Source organism: Tachypleus tridentatus, chromosome 9, assembly GCF_004210375.1.
Source record: "Tachypleus tridentatus isolate NWPU-2018 chromosome 9, ASM421037v1, whole genome shotgun sequence".
Taxonomy (NCBI): Eukaryota; Metazoa; Arthropoda; class Merostomata; order Xiphosura; family Limulidae; genus Tachypleus; species Tachypleus tridentatus.
In genome coordinates, this window is record NC_134833.1 from 19397131 (window position 1) to 19403067 (window position 5937).

Here is a 5937-nt window from a genome sequence, read left to right on the forward strand (position 1 = left end):
CACTACAGAAGTTAAAATTTGAAATTGACAACCATGTAGTTCCAACAATATTTTGTAGTCTGATAATACTGCGTAACTATGACAATGCTTTGCAATTATTGCAAATATGTTGAGTTCTGACGTAGTTGAAATAATCAAACGACGACAGATTTGTTTTTATAGAAAAAAATCCACAAAATATCAGAAGTGATGTATATTTTAAATACTGCTATACAACAAATTACAAAATGCTAACAGAGTAATATAATCTTCCCTTGTCGTCTATATGTCATTACTGGACTGAAATTTTTCATTTGTAATGATTCCTGAGATACAAGCTACCAAGGGGAAGAATTACTTATATTTCCGAGTGTCTTCTTAAGAATCACGTTTAATATCTACATTATCCCCAAATGTGTGCGTGAGTGTGTTTACTGATTTATTAGCTCCCGATGTCACGTTGTAACGCATCGATAACAAATCTATCTTTTTTTGTTTAATATAGTTATTGTCAAGGTATAGTCTGTGGACAGTAGGTGATCCGAAAGGGTTTTCCAGGTGGTTTGAGGCCTGGTCTATAAGATAGGTCACTGACGCACGTGAGGAATTAGGTCGGAACCCTCATCAAGCGAAAAGTGGGTGTAGGGGGTAAGACCGATAGGTGGTTTATGGGATTTTTACGCCGCTGATGTGGTTTGAGGACAAAAGGTTCGAGACCTACTGGTTTAATACATTTAAAAATGTTACCTCGTTTAGATACAACAGTTTAAGTAAAACATGGAATTGTTTTGTTGGTTGCTCAGTTGAACAATGTTACATCTGGGTAAGGTACCCACTTATAACTTACTAAACTATGTTTCACAAAACACAGTTTTCATGTAATACAGACCTATATTAGTAAGAACGTTTTTTTTTATTATGTTTATATGACACATGCAACAGAAAGTTGAAAATCAGTATTTTTCAACAGCAACAAAACACGAAACTTTAGAAATGAGAAGATGTTTGGTGGAACATTAATTTCTGATTCAATTGTAATTTTAAAATTATTTCACCTGCAAATCGTGAAAATGAAAGTTAAACCTGGTGTTTATCGTCTGCTGTGTTTGCTCGTGCGCCTCTTAACCCTTAAACTACGGGAATTATGTAGGCAGCATTATCAACTGATGATGGTCGCCGTTTAAGGGTTAAAACAGAACTTAAACATTAGTCCTCGCCAGGAAACTGTGCGCACGTTTTACTTTCATGTTGTTTTACAGTTTAAAGACGAATTCTTCGACATCATGTTGATGTCAAGATGATACTGCATCATCGTTTCTCTGCGATGTTAAGGACAGCACAACTGTCAACATGAACTTTTTTTTTTCATTACCACAAAGCAGTTGATAGCTTTGATTATTTCCAAATCGAAGTTATTTAAACAGTAGTATACTCGTGAGACATGTCAATGCGTCCCCCGCTAATACAGCGGTAAGTCTACGGATTTACAACGCTAAAATAAATGGTTCGATTACCCTCGGTGGGCTCAGGAGATAGCCCGATGTCGCTTTGCTATAAGAAAATACAGGCACAATACATGTCAATACAATTTTCAAGACGCTATGTGTCACCGAGAAATTCATATAAGTTATTTATTTTGGTTATATATAATTTCACACACATACACATTTGTATCACATGTTTACAAGGTACTACTACTAAATATTTCTTTAAATATATTTATCAAAGAAAACATAAGCTGTTTTAAACCGTCTTTTAAACAATCAATAAATAGAAAGCAATAATTTCATTAGGCCTAACACAAAGCATTTTTTTCTGAAGATTTCAAGATTAAATGGCGCGAATCGCTGTTTTTCGTATAAATAAGAAACTTTGAGGACACGTTTACATCCAGTTAACAAAAGCAGGAAATATTTAACACTTTTTAAATATAGATTGACATACTGTTTACAAGATACCTATGCTTAACAGAAAGACTTTTTAAATATAGATTGACATACTGTTTAAAAGTTACCTATGTTTAACAGAAAGGCTTTTTAAATATAGATTGACATACTGTTTACAAGTTACCTATGTTTAACAGAAAGGCTTTTTAAATATAGATTGACATACTGTTTACAAGTTACCTATGTTTAACAGAAAGGCTTTTTAAATATAGATTGACATACTGTTTACAAGATACCTATGTTTAACAGAAAGGCTTTTTAAATATAGATTGACATACTGTTTACAAGTTACCTATGTTTAACAGAAAGGCTTTTTAAATATAGATTGACATACTGTTTACAAGATACCTATGCTTAACAGAAAGGCTTTTTAAATATAGATTGACATATTGTTTACAAGTTACCTATGTTTAACAGAAAGGCTTTTTAAATATAGATTGACATATTGTTTTAAAAGTTACCTATGTTTAACAGAAAGGCTTTTTAAATATAGATTGACATACTGTTTACAAGTTACCTATGTTTAACAGAAAGGCTTTTTAAATATAGATTGACATATTGTTTTAAAGTTACCTATGTTTAACAGAAAGGTTTTAAATATAGATTGACATACTGTTTACAAATTACCTATATTTAACAGAAAGGCTTTTAAATATAGATTGACATATTGTTTTAAAAGTTACCTATGTTTAACAGAAAGGCTTTTTAAATATAGATTGACATACTGTTTACAAATTACCTATGTTTAACAGAAAGGCTTTTTAAATATAGATTGACATATTGTTTTAAAAGTTACCTATGTTTAACAGAAAGGCTTTTTAAATATAGATTGACATAGTGTTTACAAATTACTTATGTTTAACAGAAAGGCTTTTTAAATATAGATTGACATACTGTTTACAAGTTACCTATGTTTAACAGAAAGGTTTTTTAAATATAGACTGACATATTGTTTACAAGTTACCTATGTTTAACAGAAAGGCTTTTTAAATATAGATTGACATATTGTTTACAAGTTATCTATGTTTAACAGAAAGGCTTTTTAAATATAGATTGACATATTGTTTACAAATTACTTATGTTTAACAGAAAGGCTTTTTAAATATAGATTGACATACTGTTTACAAGTTACCTATGCTTAACAGAAAGGTTTTTTAAATATAGACTGACATATTGTTTACAAGTTACCTATGTTTAACAGAAAGGCTTTTTAAATATAGATTGACATATTGTTTACAAGTTATCTATGTTTAACAGAAAGGCTTTTTAAATATAGATTGACATATTGTTTACAAGTTACCTATGTTTAACAGAAAGGCTTTTTTCTATTTATTACTCTCGTATAAGCTATTATCAGTTAGCGATGAATGTTTTTTTCTCTGGTTGGAATTTTAATTTTTTCAAGGAACTTTAAGTGTACATTCATTGCAGATCGTCTGCCAATCTTTTACCTGTTATTTACGAACACTGCAGTTTCATAATACAGTGCCATCGGAGGGCCCAGACGGCTGTTTCAGTGCCCAGTACTGCAAGTGCGCACACAGCATGAAGACATCCTAGAGCCACGCTGTTTTTTTCGTGTCCCACAGCAGCCATGCAGGACAGTGTTAGCAGAAGTAAGGAAGCCAGGATGCATGCTACAGTTGGCAAGAAAGGTCTCGCGACGACGAAGTAGCGCGTAACTCGTGAATCGTAAGGTACGATAAGAGTGGTACTGTTGCCGAGAAGAGCAGAGGTGAAGTCCCGCCGGCTTGTCTGGATGTGAAAGACCGCTGCTGATACAGTGAGTGTCCCTACAGGGATTCCCAGTCCCAGCATATATCTTGTTGCTGCGTCCAAACATGCAACCGCACCTAAAAGTATGGTCACTATTCCCGCCACGATCTCTGTCACTCGTAAGCGCAGAAGTACTGCAAAAGGCCGACTCGCAGAGACTGACACCGAGGAAACGTCGGAGACGACGGTGGACCTCGGGTACACGGCCAGGGCCTCGCAGGTCTCAGGACAAGGTTGCAGCTGGACTCGTGGAGTTCTCTTTCCATCCTCGCTTTTATCATCTTCAACATCCGTATCTTCTGCACTCAACTGTTTCTTTGACACAGCACGTGCTCTGGAAGTGCCCACCGAAGTCTCCCTTTCGTGTTCGTGAATAGTGGAGTATAAACTGTGATTAACTCCATTCAGAACAAGCACTGCTGTCCTCAGCGGTTTTCCTCCAATAGCATCATTAGTTACCGGCGATTTTTTTTGTAGCCGTCGTCGCTTGAAAGTTTGTCTGCTGCGCCCGGCCGTGTAGGCCTGAAACTGTCCAACGAAGCCAGGGTGTCGATCACGGTTAGAGGTGTCAAATTCCGGTAACCCGCAAACGTAACTTATGCTATAATATCCATCAGTAGATTCAAGAAAGTGATAAAGCGTAAGGTAGGTCTGTTGTCTCCCAAGTGTAACGTTACACTACTCTCTAATCGTATACGAATTATCGATACCTAGCAGACAGGAAGCGCCATCTAACGATCTATTTGATATAAGTATCTCATTTTTCTCATCCCATGCTTTAAGGCACAAAAATATTGTCAACTTTCGTCGTTTAAATCGAACTTCATCTGTATTCCAGTCAATAGGCCTTTATTTTTACGCTCTATTACGATTTATAATCTCTCAAAACTCATGTTTTTTTTTCATTTAAAACATGTTTGATTAACTAACGTATTTGATAATACTATACTTCTGGGCTTAATGAAATCTTGATTTTAATAGGTGGCAGTAAATGTACGACAACTTTCTGGATATGCTTGGATGTTTCATTTTCTGTTTATAGTACACAATCTATCAAGTGTTGATATACCTGTCTATATCACGTACATGATCGCTTGTACTTGTCTGTTCCTGCATTTGATATAGGCCCCTGCATGGCCAGCGCATTAAGGCGTGCGACTCGTATTCTGAGGGTCGCGGGTTCGCATCCCCGTCGCGCCAAACAAGCTCGCCCTTTCAGCCGTGGGGGCGTTATAATGTGACGGTCAATCCCACTATTCGTTGGTAAAAGAGTATCTCAAGAGTTGGCCGTAATCTGAGGGTCGCGGGTTCGCATCCCCGTCGCGCCAAACAAGCTCGCCCTTTCAGCCGTGGGGGCGTTATAATGTGACGGTCAATCCCACTATTCGTTGGTAAAAGAGTATCTCAAGAGTTGGCAATGGGTGGTGATGACTAGCTGCCTTCCTCTTGTCTTACACTACTAAATACCAGCTAGCGCAGATAGCCCTCGAGTAGCTTTTGTGCGAAATTCAAAACACACACACAAAACATTTGATATACGTTTTGCAATTGACGATAAGTAAAGCACGCCTCATCTTTAGCGGTTTAACAGAGAAACCAACAGTTACTGACCAGTGAACAGTTCTATTTCTTTTATTGTTTAACATAAGGCTACACAAGGGTCTATTTGTGCGGTGCCTACTACAGGTATCGAAACTCAATCTTTAACGTAGTAAATCTGCAGACTTATTGTTGAGACACTCGGGAGTGGGAGGGAACAGTTTAAAAAATATACTGAGTTTTTTAAAGGTGAAATTAAAACATGTTTTAGGAAAACTCTAGGATTTTTTTATGAGTGTTTCAAATTATAAAGAATTTATTGAAGCGTTATGTACATTGGTCAAAATGATAAGTAGTTGTACCTAGGTTCAGTAAGTACCTTAGACAAGGAAACATAAAACTAGGTTCTTACCCGTGGTTTTTAAGGTTTCTATTATTTATTTTAGTTTCGCACCACAAATACTGAATTTGGGTTACTTCATAATAACTCTAGTTCTAATGTCCATGTTCCCTTGTGCATTCTACCTAAACATAAAAGAAAAACTTGAAAAAGACAATTTGAAAACAACGGTCGTTTTAAGGAGTTAATTTAGAATATTGTAATAAAGATAAAAGTGAAATATAAGAAATATTTCTGAGAAGTTTGATGGTGGAAAAGTGGTAATAACAACACCTTTGGAATACTGATTGTTTCTTC